A 24,033-nucleotide genomic window follows, 5' to 3' on the forward strand; every position below is an offset into this window, starting at 1 on the left:
CAGGGAGAGTACCAGGGTTGGCTGCGTGAACAGAGCCTGAAGGGGGCTAGTGCATCACAGCTAGCCAGGAGGGAGTCTGGGAAAAAGTCTGGAGCTGCCGAAGAGGCAAGAGACATTTTTTTGACTCTTTGTTTCCTGGTGCGTGAGGAAAGGGGATTAACAGTGCTGCCTAAAGGAGCTCCAGATATGGGAGAAAGCCGCGGCAATTAGTGGGGACCACAGAGACGGGCATGACATGATAAGGCTGCTGCAGCAGCCACCAAGAAGCCTGTGTGCAAGCACAGATCACTATCCACACGTTCCCTCCTGGGAGACTGTGCAGCCCACTATTGCCAGGGTCCTGTGATCCAGGGACAATTTCCCCGAGAGAACACATGGCATGCCTCAGGCTGTTGCAACTTCACGCTGGCCTCTGCTGTTGCAGGCTCGCCCCGAACTCCATACCCCTCCCTCGCCCTGGGCTGAGTGAGCCAGAGCTCCCTAATCAGCTGCTCCTTTAACCCCGTCCTGTCTCAGCAAAGAACAGACATCCTCAGGCGACCTACACACAGAGGCAGGGGCAAATCCAAAGCTGAAACACAGGAGCTGTGCAAACGAAGAGAAAGAGAAAGGGAAATCTCTCCCAGCAGCCTAAGGAGCAGCGGATTAAATCTCCACAATCAACTTGATGTACCCTGCATCTGTGGAATACCTGAGTAGACAATGAATAATACCAAATTGAGGAGGTGGATTTGGGAGCAACAATATATATATTTTTTTCCCTTTTTCTTTTTTTGTGAGTGTGTATGTATATGCTTCTAAGTGTGATTTTGTCTGTATTGCTTTGTTTTTACCATTTGTCCTAGGGCTCTGCCTGTCTGTCTCTCTTTTTTTTTTCTTTAGTATAGTTTTTAGCATTTCCTATCATTGGTGGATTTATATTTTGTTTGGTTGCTATCTTCTTTCTTTCTTTCATTTTATTTTTTATTGCTTTTAAAAAGATTTTATTTAATATTTTTTATTTTAATTATTTTATTTTATCTTTTTCTTTCTTTCTTTCTTTCTTTCTTTCTTTCTTTCTTTCTTTCTTTCTTTCTTTCTTTCTTTCTTTCTTTCTTTCTTTCTTTCTTTCTTTCTTTTTCTACCTTTTATTCTGAGCTGTGTGGATGACAGGCAATTGGTGCTCCAGCCAGGCGTCAGGGCTGTGCCTCTGAGGTGGGAGAGCCAAGTTCAGGATATTGGTCCACAAGAGACCTCCCAGCCCCACATAATATCAAATGATGAAAATTTCCCAGAGATCTCCATCTCAATACCAAGATCCAGTTCCACTCAATGACAAGCAAGCTCCAGTGATGGACATCCTATGCCAAATAACTAGCAAGACAGGAACACAATTCCACCCATCAGCAGAGAGGCTGCCTAAAATAATAATAAGGCAACAGACACACCAAAACACACCACCAGATGGGAATTGCCCACCAGAAAGACAAGATCCAGCCTCCTCCACCAAAAAACAGGCACTAGTCCACTCCACCAGGAAGCCTACACAACCCAATGAAGTAACCATAGCCACTGTGGGCAGACACCAAAAACAACGGGAACTATGAACTTGCAGCCTATGAAAAGGAGACCCCAAACCCAGTAAGTAATAACACAATAAGGAGACAGAGAAACACACATCAGATGAAGTAGCAAGGTAAAAAAAACAGCAGATCTAACAAATGAAGGGGAAATAGGCAGTCTACCTGGAAAACAATTCAGGATAATGATAATAAAGATGATATAAAATCTTGGAAATAGAATGGAGAAAATACAAGAAACGTTTATAAAGGACCCAAAGGGCTTCCCTGGTGGTGCAGTGGTTGAGAGTCTGCCTGCCAATGCAGGGGACGTGGGATCATGACCGGGTCCGGGAAGATTCCACATGCTGTGGAGCAGCTGGACCCGTGAGCCATGGCTGCTGAGCCTGCACATCCGGAGCCTGTGCTCCACAATGGGAGAGGCCACAACAGTGAGAGGCCCCTGTACCGCAAAAAAAAAAAAAAAAAAAAAAGACCTAGAATAACTAAAGAGGAAACAAACAGTGATGAACAACACAATAAATGAAACTTAAAATTCTGTAGAAGAGATCAATAGCAGAATAACTGAGGAAGAAAAACGGATAAGTGACCTGGAAGTTAAAATAGTGGAAATAACTACTGCAGAGCAGAATAAAGAAAAAGCAAATGAAAAGAATTGAGGACAATCTCAGAGGTCTCTGAGACAATATTAAATGCATGAATATTTGACTTATAGGGGTCCCAGAAGAAAAAGAGAAAAAGAAAGGGACTGAGAAAATATTTGAAGAGATTATAGTTGAAAACTTCCATAATATGGGAAAGGAAATAATTAAAACCAGGAAACACAGAGAGGGCCGTACAGGATACACCCAAGGAGAAACATGCCAAGACAAATATTAATAAAACTATCAAAAAATAAATACAGGGCTTCCCTGGTGGCGCAGTGGTTGAGCATCTGCCTGCCGATGCAGGGGACACTGGTTCCTGCCCCAGTCGAGGAAGATCCCACATGCCACGGAGATGATAGGCCCATGAGCCATGGCCACTGAGCCTGTGCATCCAGAGACTGTGCTCCACAACGGGAGATGCCACAACAGTGAGAGGCCCACAAACCACAAAAGAAAAACAAAAACAAAAACAAAAAAATATACAAAGAAAAAATATTAAACGCAGCAAGAGAAAAGCAATGAATAACATATAAGGGAATCTCCATAAGATTAAAAGCTGATCTTTCAGCAGAAACTCTCCAAGCCAGAAGGGAGTGGCAGGACATATTTAAAGTGATGAAGGGGAAAAACCTAAAACCAATATTACTCTACCCAGCAAGAATCTCAGTCAGATTTGATGGAGAAATTAAAACGTTCACAGACAAGCAAATGCTAAGAGAATTCAGCACCGCCAAACCAGCTTTACAACAAATGCTAAAGGAACTGCTCTATGCAGGAAACACAAGAGAAGGAAAAGACCTACAAAAACAAACCCAAAACAATTAAGAAAATGGTAATAGGACCATACATCTCGATAATTGCCTTAAATATAAATTGATTAAATGCTCCAAGCAAAAGACATAGACTGCCTGAATGGATACAAAAACAAGACCCATATATATGCTTTCTAGAAGAGACCCACTTCAGACCTAGGGACATATACAGACTGAAAGTGAGGGGATGAAAAAGATATTCCATGCAAATGGAATTCAAAAGAAAGCTGGAGTAGCAATTCTAATATCAGACAAAATAGGTGTTAAAACAAAGACTATTAGAAGAGACAAAGAAGGACACTACATAACGATCATGGAATCAATCCAAGAAAATTATAAAACAATTGTAAATATTTATGCGACCAATATAGGAGCACCTCAAAACCTAAGGCAAATATTAACAGCCATAAAAGGAGAAATCGGTAGTAACACAAAAATAGTAGGGGATTTTAACACCCCACTTTCACCAATGGACAGATCATCCAAAATGAAAATAAATAAGGAAACACAAGCTTTAAATGATACATTAACAAGATGGACTTAATTGATATTTATAGGACATTTCATCCAATAAAAACAGAATACACTTTCTCTCAAGTGCTCATGGAACATTCTCCAGGATAGATCATAACTTGGGTCACAAATCAAGACTTGGTAAATTTTAAAAAATTGAAATCATATCAAGTATCTTTTCTGACCACAATGCTCTAAGACTAGAAATAAATTACAGGATAAAATCTGTAAAAAATACAAACACATGGAGGCTAAACAATACACTACTTAATAACGAAGTGATCACTGAAGAAATCAAAGAGAAAGTCAAAACATACATAGAAAGAAATGACAATAGAGACACGACGACTCAAAACCTATGGGATGCAGCAAAAGCAGTTCCAAGAGGGAAGTACATAGCAATACAATCCTACCTTTAGAAACAGGAAACATCTCGAATAAACAACCTAACCTTGCACCTAAAGCAATTAGAGAAAGGAGAACAAAAAAAACCCAAAGTTAGCAGAAGAAAAGAAATAATAAAGATCATATCAGAAATAAATGAAAAAGAAATGAAGGAAATGATAGGAAAGATCAATAAAACTAAAAGATGGTTCTTTGAGAAGATAAACAAAATTGATAAACCATTAGTCAGACTCATCAAGAAAAAAAAGCGAGAAGACTCAAATCAATAGAATTAGAAATGAAAAAGGAGAAGTAACAACTGACACTGCAGAAATACAAAAGATCATGAGAGATTACTACAAGGAACTCTATGCCAATAAAATGGACAACTTGGAAGAAATGGACAAATTCTGAGAAATGCACAACCTGCCAAGACTGAATCAGGAAGAAATAGAAAATATGATCAGACCAATCACAAGCACTGAAATTAAAACTGTTTATAAATCTTCCAACAAACAAAAGCCCTGGACCAGATGGCTTCACAGGCGAATTCTATCAAACATTCAGAGAAGAGCTAACACCTACCCTTCTCAAATTCTTCCAAATTATAACAAAGGGAGGAACACTCCCAAACGCATTCTACAAGGCCACCATCATCTTGCTACCAAAACCAGACAAGGAGGTCACAAAGAAAGAAAATTACAGGCCAATATCACTGATGAACATAGATGCAAAACTCCTCAACAAGATACTAGCAAACAGAATTCAACAGCACATTAAAAAGATCGTACACCATGATCAAGTGGGGTTTATCCCAGGAATGCAAGGATTCCTCAATATATGCAAATCAATCAACATAATACACCATATTAAAAATTCAAAGGGAAAAAAACATATGATCAGCTTAATACATGCAGAGAAAACTTTCAATGAAATTCAACACCCATTTATGATAAAAGCCCTCCATAAAGTAGGCAGAGGGAATTTACCTCAATGTAATTATGACAACCCCACAGCCAACATCATCCTCAATGGTGAAAAGGAGAAACCATTTACTCTAAGACCAGGAACAAGACATGGTTGCCCACTCTCACCACTATTATTCCACATAGTTTGGAAGTTTTAGCCACAACAATCAGAGAAGAAAAAGAAATAAAAACAACCCAAATCAGAAAAGAAGAAGTGAAGTTGTCACTGTTTGCAGAATACATGATACTATACATAGAGAATCCTAAACATGATACATGAAAACTACTAGAGCTAATCAATGAATTTGGTAAAGTAGGAGGATACAAAATTAATGCACAGAAATCTCTGGCATTCCTATGCACTAATAATGAAAAATCTGAAACTGAAATTAAGAAAACACTCCTGTTTACCATTGCAACAAAAAGAATAAAATATCTAGGAATAAACCTACCTAAGGAGACAAAAGACCTGTATGCAGAAAATTATAAGACACTGATGAAAGAAATTAAAGATGATACAAATAGATGGAGAGATATACCATGTTCTTGGATTGGAAGAATCATCACTGTGAAACCGACTATACTACCCAAAGCAATCATCAGATTCAATGCAATCCCCATCAAACTACTACTAGCCTTTTTTCACAGAACTAGAAGAAAACATTTTACAATTTGTACAGAAACACAAAGGACTCTCAATAGCCAAATCAATCTTCAGAAAGAAAAATGGAGCTGGAAGAATCATTCTCCCTGAGTTCAGACTAAACTTCAAAGCTACAGTCATCAAGACAGTATGGTACTGGCACAAATATATATATATATATATATATATATATATATATATATATATATATATATATATATATATATATATATCAATGGAACAGAATAGAGAGCCCAGAGATAAACCCACACAAATATGGTCAACTTATCTTTGATAATGGAGGCAATAATATAGAGTGGAGAAAATACAACTCCTTCAGTAAGTAGTGCTGGGAATACTGGACAGCTACATGTAAAAGAATAAAATTACAACACTCCCTGACATCGTACACAAGAATAAACTGAAAATGGGCTAAAGACCTAAATGTAAGACCAGACACTATAAAAGTCTTAGAGGGAAACATAGGCAGAACACTGTATGACATAAATCACAGCAAGATCCTTTTTAACCCACCTTCTAGAGAATTGTAAATAGAAACAAAAAAAACCAAATGGCACCTAATGAAACTTCAAAACTTTTGCACAACAAAGGAAACCATAAACAAGACGAAAAGACAACCTTCAGAATGGGAGAAAATATTTGCAAAAGAAGCAACTGACAAAGGATTAATCTCCAAAATTTATAAGCAGCATTTGCAACTCAATATCAAAAGCAAACAACCCAATCCTGAAATGGGCAGAAGACTTAAATAGATACTTCTCCAAAGAAGATATATAAATTTCCAACAAAGACATGAAAGAATGCTCAATAACATTAATCATTAGAGAAATGCAAATCAAAAGTACAATGAGATACCATGTCACTCTGGTCAGAATTGCCATCATCAAAAAATCTACAAACAATAAATGCTGGAGAGGGTTTGGAGGAAAGGGAACCCTCTTGCACTGTTGGTGGGAATGTAAATTGATACAGCCCCTATGGAGAGAATTATGGGCTTCCTTAAAAAACTAAAAATAGAACTACCATACGACCCAGGAGTCCCACAAACATACAACCCAGCAATCCCACTATCATTCGACCCAGCAATCCCACTAATCCCTTATACTCTGAGAAAACCATAATTCAAAAAGAGTCATGTACCACAATGTTCATTGCAGCTCTATTTACAATAGCCAGGACATGGAAGCAACCTAAGTGTCCATCAAGAGATGAATGGATAAAGAAGATGTGGCACATATATACAGTGGAATATTACTCAGCCATAAAAAGAAACGAAATTGAGTTATTTGTAGTGAGATGGATGGACTTAGAGTCTGTCATACAGAGTGAAGTAAGTCAGAAATAGAAAAACAAATACCGTATGCTAACACATATATATGGAATCTAAATAATGAAACAAGAAAAATGATCATGAAGGACCTAGGGGCAAGATGGGAAGATAGACGCAGAGCTACTAGACAATGGACTTGAGAACACAAGGAAGGGGAAGAGTAAGCTGGGACAAAGTGAGAGAGTGGCATGGACATACATACACTACCAAATGTAAAATAGATAGCTAGTGGGAAGCAGCCACATAACACAGGGAGATGAGCTCGATGCTTTGTGACCACCTAGAGGGGTGGGATAGGGATGGTGGGAGCGAGGGAGATGCAAGAGGGAAGAGATATGGTGATATATGTACATGTATAACTGATTCACTTTGTTATAAAGCAGAAATTAACACACCATTGTAAAGCAATTATACTCCAATAGAGATGTTAAAAAAAGATATATGGTAAAATGACAATAAATTATATTTAAATATTGAAAAAAAAATCCCAAGAAATATTTTCTCAAACAGTATATCCCAAAGGAAATTCAGTACATTGATAGGTTGTCTGTAAGAACTCTGTGTCTCTCACACCATGATCATTACTAACTCCAATGAGTTGTGAAGAGTCAAACTTTAGGAGATTTTCAATTATTTGTAAGGAAAACGAAGTATACAAAAGGAGAATGAGCTGAAGAAGCAATTGGCGGTATTCCTAAATGAAGAGGAGGAAATGCCTCAGTACAATGCCAAAGCACACACTGTACAGTTTGTACTGTCCCTCAAATAGTGGACAAAATGTTCTCGAACTTCTTGAGATCCAGAGATCTCTATCTATTTTTATGTTCACTGGAGTTCTTGTCAATCAGCAACTAAGTTTAGATAAAGCTTCATCTTTGTGATGTCATTGACATCTTTAACTAAAGTTTTACATTTTTACTACATAAACATTTGACTTATGTTACTTAAGAGTTGGGCTGTTTGTACTCTCAATGTAATCAAAGAACTGTGGTTATGATCAGTATTTCTTTTTTTTTAACTTTTTATTGGAGTATAATTTCTTTACAATTGTGTGTTAGTTTCTGCTTTATAACCATGTGAATCAGTTATATATATATATATATATATATATATATATATATATATATATATATATATATATATATACACACACACATATATCCCTATATCTCTTCCTTCTTGGGTCCCCGCCCTCGCACCCTCCCTATCCCACCATTGTAATGGGCACAAAACACTTAGCTGATCTACCTGTGCTATGGGATTGCTATCCACTAGCTATCTATTTCACATTTGGTAGTGTATATATGTCCATATATAAGCACTCAGTGAACATTGTGCTTCATGACTCTTTGAATTATGGTTTTCTCAGGGTATATGCACAATAGTGGGATTCCTGGGTCGTATGCTAGATCTATCTTTAGTTTTTTAAGGAATCTCCATGTTGTTCTCCATAGTGGCTGTATCAATTTACATTCCCACCAACAGTACAAGAGGGTTCCCTTTTCTCCACACCCTCTCCAGCATTTACTGTTTATAGATTTTTTGATGATGGCCATTCTGACCGTGTGAGATGATATTGCATCATAGTTTTGACTTGCATTCCTCTAATGATTAATGATGTTGAGCATTCTTTCATATGTTTGTTGGCAATCTGTATATCTTCTTTGGAGAAATGTCTATTTTGGTCTTCTGCCCATTTTTGAATTGGGTTTTTGTTTTTTTGCTATTGAGCTGCATGAGCTGCTTGTATATTTTGGAGATTAATCCTTTGTCAGTTGCTTCAATTGCAAATATTCTCTCCCATTCTCAGGGTTGTCTTCTCGCCTTGTTTATGGTTTCCTTGCTGTGCAAAAGCTTTTAAGTTTCATTAGGTCCCATTTGTTTTTTTGTTTGTTTGTTTTTATTGCCATTTCTCTAGGAGCAGTTTCAAAAAGGATCTTGCTGTAATTTATCTCATAGAGTGCTCTGCCTATGTTTTCCTCTAAGAGTTTTATAGTGGCTGGCTTTACATTTAGGTATAATCCATTTTGAGTTTATTATTGCATATGGTGTTAGGGAGTGTTCTAATTTCATTCTTTTACATGTAGCTGTCCAGTTTTACCAGCACCATTATTGAAGAGGTTGTCTTTTTTCCATTGTATATTCTTGCCTCCTTTATCAAAGATAAGGGGACCATATGTGCATGGGTTTACCTCCTTGCTTTCTATCCTCTTCCATTGATCTATATTTCTGTTTTTGTGCCAGTACCATACTCTCTTGATTACTGTAGCTTTATAGTATAGTTTGAAGTCAGGGAGCCTGATTCCTCCAGCTCCGTTTTTCGTTCTCAAGATTGCTTTGGCTATTCGGGGTCTTTTGTGTTTCCATACAAATTGTGAAATTTTTTGTTCTAGTTCTCTGAAAAATGCCACTGGTAGTTTGATAGGGATTTCAATTAAATTGTAGATTGCTTTGGGTAGTATAGTCATTTTCACAATGTTGATTCTTACAATCCAAGAACATGGTATACGTCTCCATTTATTTGTATCATCTTTAATTTCTTTCATCAGTGTCTTATAATTTTCAACCTACAGGGTGATTGTCTCCTTAGGTAGGTTTATTACTAGGTATTTTATTCTTTTTTTTTGCAATGGTAAATAGGAGTGTTTTCTTAATTTCAGATTTCTCATCAGTACTCTATGTGAATGCAAGAGATTTCTGAGCCTTGATTTTGTATCCTGCTACTTTACGAAATTCATTGATTAGCTCGAGTAGTTTTCTGGTAGCATATTTAGGATTCTCTATTTATAGTATCATGTCATCTGCAAACAGTGACAGCTTTACTTCTTTTCTCATTTGGATTCCTTTTATTTCTTTTTCTTCTCTGATTGGTGTGGCTAAAACTTCCACAATTATGTTGAATAACAATGGTGAGAGTGGGCAACCTTATCTTGCTCCTGATCTTAGTGGAAATGATTTCAGTTTTTCAACATTGAGGATGATGTTGGCTGTGGGTTTGTCATATATGGCCTTTATTATGTTGAGGAAAGTTCCCTCTATTCCTACTTTCTGTAGGGTTTTCATCATAAATAGGTGTTGAATCTTGTCGAAAGCTTTCTCTGCATCTATTGAGATGATCATAAGGTATTTCCCCTTCAGTTTGTTAATAGGGTGTGTCATGTTGATTGATTTGTGTATATTGAAGAATCCTTGCATTCCTGGGATAAACCACACTTGATCATAGTGTATGATCCTTTTAAAGTGCTGTTGGATTCTGTTTGCTATTATGTTGTTGAGGATTTTTGCATCTATGTTCATCAGTGTTATTGGCCTGAAGTTTTCTTTCTTTGTGACATCTTTGTCTGGTTTTGGTATCAGAGTGATGGCGGCCTCGTAGAATGAGTTTGGGTGTGTTCCTATCTCTCCTATATTTTGGAAGAGTTTGAGAAGGATAGGTGTTAGCTCTTCTCTAAATGTTTGATAGAATTCGCCTGTGAAGCCATCTGGTCGTGGGCTTCTGTTTGTTGGAAGATTTATAAACACAGTTTCAATTTCAGTGCTTGTGACTGGTCTGTTCATATTTTCTCTTTCTTCCTGCTTCCATCTTAGAAGTTTGTGCATTTCTAAGAATTTGTCGGGGAGAAGGCGGAAGATGGTGGAAGAGTAAGACACGGAGATCACCTTCCTCCCCACAGATACACCAGAAATACATATACACGTGGAACAACTCCTACAGAACACCTACTGAAGGCTGGCAGAAGACCTCAGACCTCCCAAAAGGCAAGAAACTCCCCACGTACATGGGTAGGGCAAAAGAAAAAACAGAGACAAAAGAATAGGGATGGCACCTGCACCAGTGGGAGGGAGCTGTGAAGGAGGAAAAGTTTCCACACACTAGGAAGCCCCTTCACGGGCGGAGACTGCGGGAGGCGGAGGGGGGAGCTTCGAAGCTGCGGAGGACTGCACAGCAACGGGTGCGGAGGGCAAAGCGGGGAGATTCCCGCACAGAGGATCGGTGCCGACCGGCACTCACCAGCCCGAGAGGCTTGTCTGCTCACCCGCCGGGGCAGGCGGGGCTGCGAGCTGAGGCCAGAGCGCAGGGAGAGGACTGGGGTTGGCGGCTTGAACATAGCCTGAAGGGGTTAGTGCACCACAGCTAGCCGGGAGGGAGTCCGGGGAAAAAGCCTGCACCTGCCGAAGAGGCAGGAGACTTTTCCTTCCCTCTTTGTTTCCTGGGGCGTGAGGAGAGGGGTTTAAGAACACTGCTTAAAGGAACTCCAGAGACGGGCGCGAGCCGCGGCTAAAAGTGCGAACCCCAGAGACGGGCGCGAGCCGCAGCTGAAAGCGCGGACCCCAGAGACGGGCGCGAGCCACGGCTGAAAGCGCGGAATCCAGAGACGGGCGCGAGCCACGGCTGAAAGCGCGGAATCCAGAGACGGGCGCGAGCCGCGGCTGAAAGCGTGGAATCCAGAGACGAGCGCAAGCCGCGGCTAAAAGCGCGGACCCCAGAGGCGGGCGGGAGACGTTAAGGCTGCTGCTGCCGCCACCGAGGGGCCTGTGTGCGAGCACAGGTCACTCTCCACACCCCTCTTCCGCGGAGCCTGTGCAGCCCGCCACTGCCAGGTTCCCGGGATCCAGGGACAACTTCCCCGGGACAGCGCACAGCGCGCCTCAGGCTGGTGCAAAGTCACGCCGGCCTTTGCCACCGCAGGCCCGCCCCGCACTCTGTGCCCCTCCGTCCCCGCCGGCCTGAGTGCGCCAGAGCGCCCAATCAGCAGCTCTTTTAACCCCATCCTGTCTGAGCAAAAAACAGACGCCCTCCAGCGATCTGCACGCAGTGGCAGGGCCAAATCCAAAGCTTAGCCCTGGGAGCTGTGAGAACAAAGAAGAGAAAGGGAAATCTCTCCCAGCAGCCTCAGAAGCAGCGGATTAAAACTCCACAATCAACTTGATGTACCCTGCATCTATGGAATACCTGAATAGACAACCAATCATCCCAAATTAAGGAAGTGGACTTTAGGAGCAAGATCTATGATTTTTTCCCCTTTCCTCTTTTTGTGAATGTGTATGTGTATGCTTCTGTGTGAGATCTTGTCTGTATAGTCTTGCTTCCACCATTTGTCCTAGGGTTCTATCCATCCATGTTTTTTTTTAATTTTTTTTCTTAATAATTAATTTTAAAAACAATATTATACTTTACCTTCGTTCTTTCTTTCTTTCTTTCCGTCCTTCCTTCCCTCCTTTAGACAACGAATCATCCCAAATTGAGGAGGTGGTCTCTGACAGCAAGATTTAGGATTTTTCCCCATTTACCTCTTTTAGTGAGGGTGTATGTGTATGCTTCTGTGTAAGATTTTGTCTGTATAGCTTTGCTGCCAACATTTGTCCTAAGGTTCTTTCCATCCCTTTTTTTTTTCTAAATAAGAATTTTTTAATTCAATAACTTTATTATACTTTATTTTATTTTTACTGTATCTTCTTTCTTTCTGTCTTTTTTCCTTCTTTCCCTCCTTCCTTCCTTCCTCCCTCCCTCCCTCCCTCCTTTCTTTCCTTCTTGCCTTCTTTCCGTCTTTGCTTCTTTCTTTCTTTCTTCCTTCCTTCCTACCCTCCTTTCCTTCTTTCTTTCCTCATACTTCTACTAATTCCCTCTACTTTTTCTCCCTTTTATCCTGAGCCGTGTGGATGAAAAGCTTTTGGTGCTCCAGCCAGGAGGCAGGGCTCTGCCTCTGAGGTAGGAGAGCCAACTTCAGGACACTGATCAACAAGAGACCTCCCAGCTCCACATAATATCAAACGGCGAAAATCTCCCAGAGACCTCCATCTTAACACCAGCACCCAGCTTCACTCAACGACCAGCAAGCCACAGTGCTGGAAAACCTATGCCAAACAACTAGCAAAACAGGAACACAACCTCACCCATTAGCAGACAGGCTGCCTAAAATCATAATAAGGCCTCAGACACCCCAAAACACACCACCAGACGTGAACCTGCCCACTAGAGAGACAAGATCCAGCCTCATCCACCACAACACAGGCACTAGTCCCCTCCACCAGGAAGCCTACACAACCCACTGAACCAACCTTAGCCACTGGAGACAGACATCAAAAACAGGAGGAACTACGAACCTGCAGCCTGCAAAAAGGAGACCCCAAACACAGTAAGATAAGCAAAATGAGAAGACAGAAAAACACACAGCAGATAAAGGAGCAAGATAAAAATGCACCAGACCTAACAAATGAAGAGGAAATAGGCAGTCTACCTGAAAGAGAATTCAGAATAATGATAGTAAGGTTGATCCGAAATCTTGGAGATAGAATGGACAATAGATTGGACAAAATGCAAGAATCAGTTAACAAGGACCTAGAAGAACTAAAGATGAAACAAGCAACGATGAACAACACAATAAATGAAATTAAAAGTACTCTAGATGGGATCAATAGCAGAATAACTGAGGCAGAAGAACGGATAAGTGACCTAGAAGATAAAATAGGGGAAATAACTACTGCAGAGCAGAATAAAGAAAAAAGAATGAAAAGAACTGAGGACAGTCTCAGAGACCTCTGGGACAACATTAAATGCACCAACATTCGAATTATAGGGGTTCCAGAAGAAGAAGAGAAAAAGAAAGGGACTGAGAAAATATTTGAAGAGATTATAGTTGAAAACTTCCCTAACATGGGAAAGGAAATAGTTAATCAAGTCCAGGAAGCACAGAGAGTCCCATACAAGATAAATACAAGGAGAAATATGCCAAGACACATATTAATCAAACTGTCAAAAATTAAATACAAAGAAAGCATATTAAAAGCAGCAAGGGAAAAACAACAAATAACACATAAGGGAATCCCCATAAGGTTAACAGCTGATCTCTCAGCAGAAACCCTACAAGCCAGAAGGGAGTGGCAGGACATACTGAAAGTGATGAAGGAGAAAAACATGCAGCCAAGACTACTCTACCCAGCAAGGATCTCATTCAGATTTGATGGAGAAATTAAAACCTTTACAGACAAGCAAAAGCTGAGAGAGTTCAGCACCACCAAACCAGCTTTACAACAAATGCTAAAGGATCTTTTCTAGGCAGGAAACACAAGAGAAGGAAAAGACCTATAATAACGAACCCAAAACAATTTAGAAAATGGAAATAGGAACATACATATCGATAATTACCTTAAATGTAAATGGACTAAATGGTCCCACCAAAAGACACAGATTAGCTGAATGGATACAAAAACAAGACCCTTATATATGCTGTCTACAAGAGACCCACTTCAGACCTAGAGACACGTACAGACTGAAAGTAAGGGGATGGAAAAAGATATTCCATGCAAATGGAAGCCAAAAGAAAGCTGGTGCTTTCTTTTGAGTAGCAATTCTCATATCAGACAAAATAGACTTTAAAATAAGGACTATTAAAAGAGACAAAGAAGGACACTACATAATGATCAAGGGATCGATCCAAGAAGAAGATATAACAATTGTAAATATTTATGCACCCAACATAGGAGCACCTCAATACATAAGGCAAATACTAACAGCCATAAAAGGGGAAATCGACAGTAACACATTCATAGTAGGAGACTTAAACACCCCACTTTCACCCATGGACAGATCATCCAAAATGAAAATAAATAAGAAAACACAAGCTTTAAATGATACATTAAACAAGATGGACTTAATTGATATTTATAGGACACTCCATCCAAAAACAACAGAATACACATTTTTCTCAAGTGCTCATGGAACATTCTCCAGGATAGATCATATCTTAGGTCACAAATCAAGCCTTGGTAAATTTAAGAAAATTGAAATTGTATCAAGTATCTTTTCTGACCACAACGCCATGAGACTAGATATCAATTACAGGAAAAGATCTGTAAAATATACAAACACATGGAGGCTAAACAATACACTACTTAATAATGAAGATATCACTGAAGAAATCAAAGAGGAAATCAAAAAATACCTAGAAACAAATGACAATGGAGACACAACGACCCAAAACCTGTGGGATGCAGCAAAAGCAGTTCTAAGGGGGAAGTTTATAGCAATACAAGCCCACCTTAAGAAGCAGGAAACATCTCGAATAAACAACCTAACCTTGCACCTCAAGCAATTAGAGAAAGAAGAACAAAAAAACCCCAAAGCTAGCAGAAGGAAAGAAATCATAAAAATCAGATCAGAAATAAATGAAAAAGAAATGAAGGAAACAATAGCAAAGATCAAAAAACCTAAAAGCTGGTTCTTTGAGAAGATAAACAAAATAGATAAGCCACTAGCCAGACTCATCAAGAAAAAAAGGGAGAAGACTCAAATCAATAGAATTAGAAATGAAAAAGGAGAGGTAACAACTGACACTGCAGAGATAAAAGAGATCATGAGAGATTACTACAAGCAACTCTATGCCAATAAAATGGACAATCTGGAAGAAATGGACAAATTCTTAGAAATGCACAACCTGCCAAGACTGAATCAGGAAGAAATAGAAAATATGAACAGACCAATCACAAGCACTGAAATTGAAACTGTGATTAAAAATCTTCCAACAAAGAAAAGCCCAGGACCAGATGGCTTTACAGGCGAATTCTATCAAACATTTAGAGAAGAGCTAACACCTATCCTTCTCAAACTCTTCCAAAATATAGCAGAGGGAGGACCACTCCCAAACTCCTTCTACGAGGCCACCATCACCTTGATACCAAAACCAGACAAGGATGTCACAAAGAAAGAAAACTACAGGCCAATATCACTGATGAACATAGATGCAAAAATCCTCAACAAAATACTAGCAAACAGAATCCAACAGCACATTAAAAGGATCATACACCATGATCAAGTGGGGTTTATTCCAGGAATGCAAGGATTCTTCAATATACGCAAATCTATCAATGTGATAAACCATATTAACAAATTGAAGGAGAAAAACCATATGATCATCTCAATAGATGCAGAGAAAGCTTTTGACAAAATTCAACACCCATTTATGATAAAAACTCTGCAGAAAGTAGGCATAGAGGGAACTTTCCTCAACATAATAAAGGCCATATATGACAAGCCCACAGCAAACATCATCCTCAATGGTGAAAAACTGAAAGCATTTCCACTAAGATCAGGAACAAGACAAGGTTGCCCACTCTCACCACTATTATTCAACATTGTTTTGGAAGTTTTAGCCACAGCAATCAGAGAAGAAAAGGAAATAAAAGGAATCCAAATCGGAAAAGAAGAAGTAAAGCTGTCACTGTTTGCAGATGACATGATCCTATACATAGAGAACCCTAAAGATGCTACCAGAAAACTACTAGAGCTAATCAATGAATTTGGTAAAGTGGCAGGATACAAAATTAATGCACAGAAATCTCTGGCATTCCTATATACTAATGATGAAAAATCTGAAAGTGAAATCAAGAAAACACTCCCATTTACCATTGCAACAAAAAGAATAAAATATCTAGGAATAAACCTACCTAAGGAGACAAAAGACCTGTATGCAGAAAATTATAAGACACTGATGAAAGAAATTAAAGATGATACAAATAGCTGGAGAGATATACCATGTTCTTGGATTGGAAGAATCAACATTGTGAAAATGACTCTACTACCCAAAGCAATCTATAGATTCAATGCAATCCCTATCAAACTATCACTGGCATTTTTCACAGAACTAGAACAAAAAATTTCACAATTTGTATGGAAACACAAAAGACCCTGAATAGCCAAAGCAATCTTGAGAACGAAAGAAGGAACTGGAGGAATCAGGCTCCCTGACTTCAGACTATACTACAAAGCTACAGTTATCAAGACGGTATGGTACTGGCACAAAAACAGAAAGATAGATCAATGGAACAGGATAGAAAGGCCAGAGATAAACCCATGCACATATGGACACCTTATCTTTGATAAAGGTGGCAGTAATGTACAATGGAGAAAGGACAGCCTCTTCAATAAGTGGTGCTGGGAAAACTGGACAGGTACATGTAAAAGTATGAGATTAGATCACTCCCTAACACCATACACAAAAATAAGCTCAAAATGGATTAAAGACCTAAATGTAAGGCCAGAAACTATCAAACTCTTAGAGGAAAACATAGGCAGAACACTCTATGACATAAATCACAGCAAGATCCTTTCTGACCCACCTCCTAGAGTAATGGAAATAAAAACAAAAATAAACAAATGGGACCTAATGAAACTTCAAAGCTTTCGCACAGCAAAGGAAACCATAAACAGGACCAAAAGACAACCCTCAGAATGGGAGAAAATATTTGCAAATGAAGCAACCGACAAAGGATTAATCTCCAAAATTTACAAGCAGCTCATGGAGCTCAATAACAAGAAAACAAACAACCCAATCCAAAAATGGGCAGAAGACCTAAATAGACATTTCTCCAAAGAAGATATACAGACTGCCAACAAACACATGAAAGAATGCTCAACGTCATTAATCATTAGAGAAATGCAAATCAAAACTACAATGAGATATCATCTCACACCAGTCAGAATGGCCATCATCAAAAAATCTAGAAACAATAAATGCTGGAGAGGGTGTGGAGAAAAGGGAACACTCTTGCACTGCTGGTGGGAATGTGAATTGGTTCAGCCACTATGGAGAACAGTATGGAGGTTCCTTAAAAAACTACAAATAGAACTACCATATGACCCAGCAATCCCACTACTGGGCATATACCCTGAGAAAACCAAAATTCAAAAAGAGTCATGTACCAAAATGTTCATTGCAGCTCTATTTACAATAGCCTGGAGATGGAAACAACCTAAGTGCCCGTCATCGGATGAATGGATAAAGAAGATGTGGCACATATATACAATGGAATATTACTCAGCCATAAAAAGAAATGAAATTGAGCTATTTGTAATGAGGTGGATAGACCTAGAGTCTGTCATACAGAGTGAAGTAAGTCAGAAAGAAAAAGACAAATACCGTATGCTAACACATATATATGGAATTTAAGAAAAAAAATTGTCATGAAGAACCTAGGGGTAAAGCAGGAATAAAGACGCAGACCTCCTAGAGAACGGACTTGAGGTTATGGGGAGGGGGAAGGGTGAGCTGTGACAGGGCAAGAGAGAGTCATGGGCATATACACACTAACAAACGTAGTAAGGTAGATAGCTAGTGGGAAGCAGCCGCATGGCACAGGGATATTGGCTCGGTGCTTTGTGACAGCCTGGAGGGGTGGGATAGGGAGGGTGGGAGGGAGGGAGACGCAACAGGGAAGACATATGGGAACATATGTTTATGTATGACTGATTCACTTTGTTATAAAGCAGAAACTAACACACCATTGTAAAGCAATTATACCCCAATAAAGATGTTAAAAAAAAAAAAAGAATTTGTCCATTTCTTCCAGATTGTCCATTTTATTTGGCATAGAGTTTCTTGTAGTAATCTCTCATGATCATTTGTATTTCTGCAGTGTCAGTTGTTACTTCTCCTTTTTCATTTCTAACTCTATTGATTTGAGTCTTCTCCCTTTCTTCCTTGAGAAGTTTGGCTAATGGTTTATCAATTTTGTTTGTCTTCTCAAAGAAACAGCTTTTAGTTTTATTGATCTTTGCTATCATTTCCTTCATTTATTTTTCATTTATTTCTGATCTGATCTTTATGATTTCTTTCCTTCTGATAACTTTTTTTTTATTTTGTTGTTCTTTTTCTCTAAGTGCTTTACATGTAAGTTTAGGTTGTTTATTTGAGATGATTCTTGTTTCTTAAGGTAGGATTGTATTGCTATAAACTTCCCTCTTAAAAATTCTTTTGCTGTATCCCATAGGTTTAGGGTCGTTGTGTTTTCATTGCCCTTTGATTCTAGTATTTTTTTGATTTCCTCTTTGATTTCTTCAGTGATCTCTTGTTTATTAAGTAGTGTATTGTTTAGACTCCATGTGTTTGTATTTTTTACAGATTTTTTCATTTGATTGTTATCTAGTCTCAGAACGTTGTGGTCAGGAAAGTTACTTGATATGATTTCAATTTTCTTAAATTTACCAAGTGTTTATTTGTGACTGAAGATATGATCTATCCTGGAGAATGTTCCAGGATGGCACTTGAGAAGAAAGTGTATTCTGCTGTTTTTGGATGGAATGTCCTATAAATATCAATTAAATCCATTGTTTAATATTTCATTTAAAGCTTGTGTTTCCTTATTTACCTTCATTTTGGATGACCTGTCCTATGGTGAAAGTGGGGTGTGAAAGTGGGGTCTTCTCCTTCTCTTGTGTTTCCTTCCAAGAGAAATTCCTTTAACATTTGTTGTAAAACTGGTTTGGTTGTGCTGAATTCTCTTAGCTTTTGCTTGTCTGTACTTTTTTCAATTTCTCCATCAAATCTGAATGAGATCCTTGCTGTGTATAATAATCTTGTTTGCAGGTTTTTCCCTTCATCACTTTAAATATGTCCAGCTACTCCCTTCTGGATTGCAGAGTTACTGCTGAAATATAAGCTGTTAACCTTATGGGGATTCCCTTGTATGTTATTTGTTGTTTTTTCCTTGCTGCTTTTAATATTTTTTCTTTAATTTTTGATAGTTTGATTAATATGTGTGTTGGTATGTTTCTCCTTGGTTTTATCCTGGATGGGACTCTCTGTTCTTCCTTGGCTTCATTAACTCTTTCCTTTCCCAGATTATGGATGTTTTCAACTATAATCTCTTCAAATATTTTCTCAGTCTTTTTCTCTTCTTCTTCTGAGACCCCTATAATTCGAATGTTGGTGCATTTAATATTGTCCCAGATGTCTCTGAGTCTGTCCTCAATTCTTTTCATTCTTCTTTCTTTTTTTCTGCTCCGCAGTAGTTATATCCACCTTTTTATTTTTTTTCTTCCAGGTCACTTATCCGTTCTTCTGCCTCAGTTATTTTGCTATTGATCCATTCTAGTGAATTTTCAGTTTCATTTATTGTGTTGTTCTTGATTTTTTTGTTTGCTTTTTAGTTCTTCTAGATCCTTGTTAAACATTTCTTGTATTTTCTCCATTTTATTGCCAAGGTTTTTGATCATCTTTACTATCATTATTCTGAATTCTTTTTCAGGTAGACTTCCTATTTCCTCTTCATTTGTTAGGTCTGGTGTGCCTTTACCTTGCTCCTTCATCTGCTGTGTGTTTTTCTATCTTCTCATTTTGCTTAACTTACTGTGTTTGGGTTCTCCTTTTCGCAGGTTGCAGGTTCGTAGTTCCCATTGTTTTTGGTGTCTGCCCGCAGTGGCTATGGTTGGTTCAGTGGGTTGTGTAGGCTTCCTGGTGGAGGGGACTAGTGCCTGTTTTTTGGTGGAGGAGGCTGGATCTTGTCTTTCTGTTGGGCAATTCCCATCTGGTGGTGTGTTTTGGGGTTTCTGTGACCTTAGTATGATTTTAGGCAGCCCCTCTGCTATTGGGTGAGGTTTTGTTCCTGTCTTGCTAGTTGTTTGCAAAAGGGTTTCCAGTACTGTGGCTTGATGGTCGTTGAGTGGAGCTGGGTCTTTGCATTGAGATGGAGATGTCTGGGAGGTTTTCACTGTTTGATATTACATGGAACTGGGAAGTCTCTTGTGGACCAATGTCCTGAACTTGGCTCTCCCACCTCAGAGGCAGAGCCCTGATGCCTGGTTGGAGCACCAAGAGCCTGTCATCCACACGGCTCAGAGTAAAAGTGAGAAGAAAATATAGAAATAAAGAAAAAGATAAAATAAAATGAAATAAAATAATAATGTTATTAAAATGAAAAAAAATAACTCTTAAAACATTTTTAAGTTAACTGAAAAAAAAGGAAAGAAAGAAGAGAACAACCAAACCAAAAAACAAATCCACCAATGATAACCTGTGCTGAAAACTATAGTTAAAACAAACAAAGAAACAAACAAAAAATGGACAGACAGAACCCTAGGACAAATGGTAATAACAAAACTATAAAGACAAAATCACACACAGACACGTATGCATGCACACTCACAAAAAGAGAAACAGGGAAAATAATTATATATATATATTTGCTCGCAAACTTCACTTCCTCAATTTGAGATGATTCATTGTCTATTCAGGTATTCCGCAGATGAAGGGTACATCAGTTGACTGTGGAGTTTTAATCCACTGCTCCTGAGGCTGCTGTAGGTGATTTCCCTTTCTCTTCTTTGTTCTCACAGCTCCTGGGATTCTGCTTTGGATTTGGCCCTGCCTCTGCATGTAGGTCGCCTGAGGGCGTCAGGTCTTTGCTCAGACAGGACGGCGTTAAGGAAGCAGCTGATTTGGGGGCTGTGGCTCACTCAGGCCGAGGAGGAGGGAGGGGTACGGAGTTCAGGGCAAACCTGCGGCGACAGAGGCCAAAGTGGTGGTGCAACAGCCTGAAGCGCACGGTGTCTTCTCCTGGGGAGCTTGTGCCTGGATCACAGGACCCTGGCAGTGGTAGGCTGCAGAGACCCCCCAAAGGGGAAGTGTGGATAGTGATCTATTCTTCCGCACAGGCTTCTTCGTGGCTGCAGCAGCAGTTAGCGTCTCACGCCTGTCTCTTGGGTCCACGCTGATAGCCGCGGCTCACGCCCGTCTCTGGAGCTCCTTTACGCAGTGCTGTTAATCCCTTTTCCTCACGCACCAGGAAACAAAGGGGCAAGAAAATATCTCTTGCCTCGTCAGCAGTTCCAGACCTTTTCCTGGACTCCCTCCCAGCTAGCCGTGGTGCACTAGCCCCCTTCAGTCTGTGTTCATGCAGCCAACCCCAGTCCTCTCCCTGGGTCCTGACCTCCGAAACTGGAGCCTCAGCTCCCAGCCCATACCCGTCCCTATGGGTGAGCAGACAAGCCTCTCGGGTTGGTAAGTGCTGGTCGGCACTGATCCTCTGTGTGGGAATCTCTCCGCTTTGCCCTCTGAACTCTTGTTGCTGCACTCTCCTCCATGGCTCCGAAGCTTCCCCCCTCTGCCACCTGCAGTCTCTGCCCTTGAAGGGGCTTCCTAGTGTCTGGAAACCTTTCCTCCTTCACAGCTCCCTCCCACTGGTGCAGGACCCGTCCTTTTTCTTTTGTCTCTGTTTTTTTTTTCTTTTGCCCTACCCTGGTACGTGAGGAGTTTCTTGCCTTTTGGGAGGTCTGAGGCCTTCTGCCAGCATTCAGTAGGTGCTCTGTAAGAGTTGTTCCACATGTAGATGTACTTCTGATGTATTTGTGGGGAGGAAGGTGATCTCCACGTCTTACTCTTCCACCATCTTGAAGCTCCTCTTAGCATGTGATCAATATTTCTTTTTTCTGTAAGATCTATAGAAATTCACTCCAAACATACTCCACATATGATGTATACTTAATATGAATTATGTGCTTACTCTTTGAAGTGCAGTATGCTAAGTGCTTGAGTGGGACTAAAAATTTGTATAAAATAGATTCTCTACCCTATCGTCTGATAGGAGAGATAAGACATGTACCCAAAGATTCTACCACAAGATAGAAATTGAGGTGTAGATGAAAGGGTTTGGTTGATGGGGAGAGAATCACCATTTGTTGATCACCTTCTGTGTAGCAGCCAGTTTTTCCAGACACTTTTTACTGGATTCTCATATTACAATTCTATGACATAGCTATTATTATATCCACTTTACTGTTGAGGAAACTGTGGTTGAAAGAGGTTAAGTTGCTCTATGCCACCTGGCTAGTAAGGTTCAGAGCTGGGCTTCACAACAGACTGCAAGATCCCATGCCCAACATAAATCATTAGCCATGACTTTTAGATGTCTGGTTTTTTTTTTAACCTTCATTTGATAACCCACTACCCTGGCAGTCTCTTCTTTTACCTCTCTCCACCCTGCATCTCCCACTCTGCCTTTCTAGTAGAATCAGTTTTCAATAGGAGGCAGTATGCGTGGTGAGGTTTGGAATGACATAAAATGTAATTATAATCTTACTTCTACCTCTATCTAGTTTCATGAGCTTGGCTTCAGAGAGATCATAGTAGACATCATGTTAAAGTGGCATTTGCTCATGATCTTAATTATTAAGAATCAAAATACAAAGATGGTGAGAAAAATTTTAGGGGTAGGGAATGCATTGCAGAAATATAATCCATATGTTTTGGTGACTGACTTTACAGTGAAGGAGGGAAAGAAGAAAGGGAGGTGAAATAGCGTATCTTCAAGAGTGTAGGTGAAAAGAATGTGTGAAACCAGTAATAGCAATAGGGAACATGTGAAGGTAACAGGTCTGAGATGAGGGAAAGAAGATAAGGATAGTGTTTTCGAACATTTTGAGTTATAAGCACCAGTAACATATTAAGGTAGAAATGTCTAAGGAGCAGATGGAAATCAGAGTACCTTAATCAGAAAAAGTAACAAACTCATGTGTCACCTGTTGCATGTAATCTCATATCTTAATCTGAAAGGAACTTAAAAGATGATATACAATTTTACACACTGTTGGAAACCAGTAATGGGGATATGTTTGATCTTTGGGACTCTCAAAACGCAAGCCTACTCCATATAGTTGTTTTGATCTTGAACAATTTTTTACCCCTCCCCATTCTACACTTCAGTGGGTGCTGGTTGTTTACTCAACCAATTGTATTTTTATGCTTATATTAGTGATGCATATGGAAAATTAGCCAGCTCCATACTCCTGGGTATAACTATCACAGTTTTCATAGAAAAAATAAATATAGATGTTTTCAAAAGTTAGGGTTTCCATCTTGTTGCTAGATTTGATTGGGATAATGTTGGGCAGTGGAAATCTTTGGCTTCAGTGTTGCTTTTCATGCAATGAGATCTATATTCTACATTCTGCAGGCATGTAAGCATGTATGCATTCATTCATAAAACATATATTATACACTCTAATGTGTGCTGGGGATATAAATATAAATACAATGTGTGTGTATGGAACTTTGATGGTAATATATTCTGAGGGAAAACAGTAGTAATTATAGATGTACTATTCCCATTTATTTATCCCATGTATTTATTCCCATTTAGACTTGGAAATTGGGATGATAAGCAGCAAGAAGACAAATTGAAATGGATCTATTTGCTTTTGGGAAAATGAGAAAGGTTCTATTCCAAGGGGGTGAAGTAAGACTAAATTCAACATTAAGGAGTGAAGATTGTGGAAGCAGGGGACCCAAAGAAAAATATGGGTCCTCAAAGTCATAACTAATTTTATGAGTGCCTAAAGGGAGCATTTTGAGATATTCCAGCAAAGCCTTTCTCTCCTTCACCTG

At 39.4% G+C, this 24,033-nt stretch overlaps 1 long non-coding RNA gene across 1 annotated transcript in view; it reads right to left on the bottom strand.

Annotated features, from left to right (window-relative positions):
* Positions 1 to 1,039: 1,039 nt before the first annotated feature.
* LOC309977890 overlaps positions 1,040 to 24,033 on the bottom strand; it is a 560,535-nt gene continuing 537,541 nt past the window's right edge. Inside the window, exon 2 of the long non-coding RNA XR_014327104.1 lies at positions 1,040 to 1,124. This is a non-coding gene — a long non-coding RNA (uncharacterized lncRNA). The remainder of the gene's footprint in view (positions 1,125 to 24,033) is intronic.

The sequence above is a fragment of the Leucopleurus acutus genome (genome assembly GCF_964270905.1).
Source record: "Leucopleurus acutus genome assembly, chromosome: X".
NCBI lineage: Eukaryota > Metazoa > Chordata > Mammalia > Artiodactyla > Delphinidae > Leucopleurus > Leucopleurus acutus.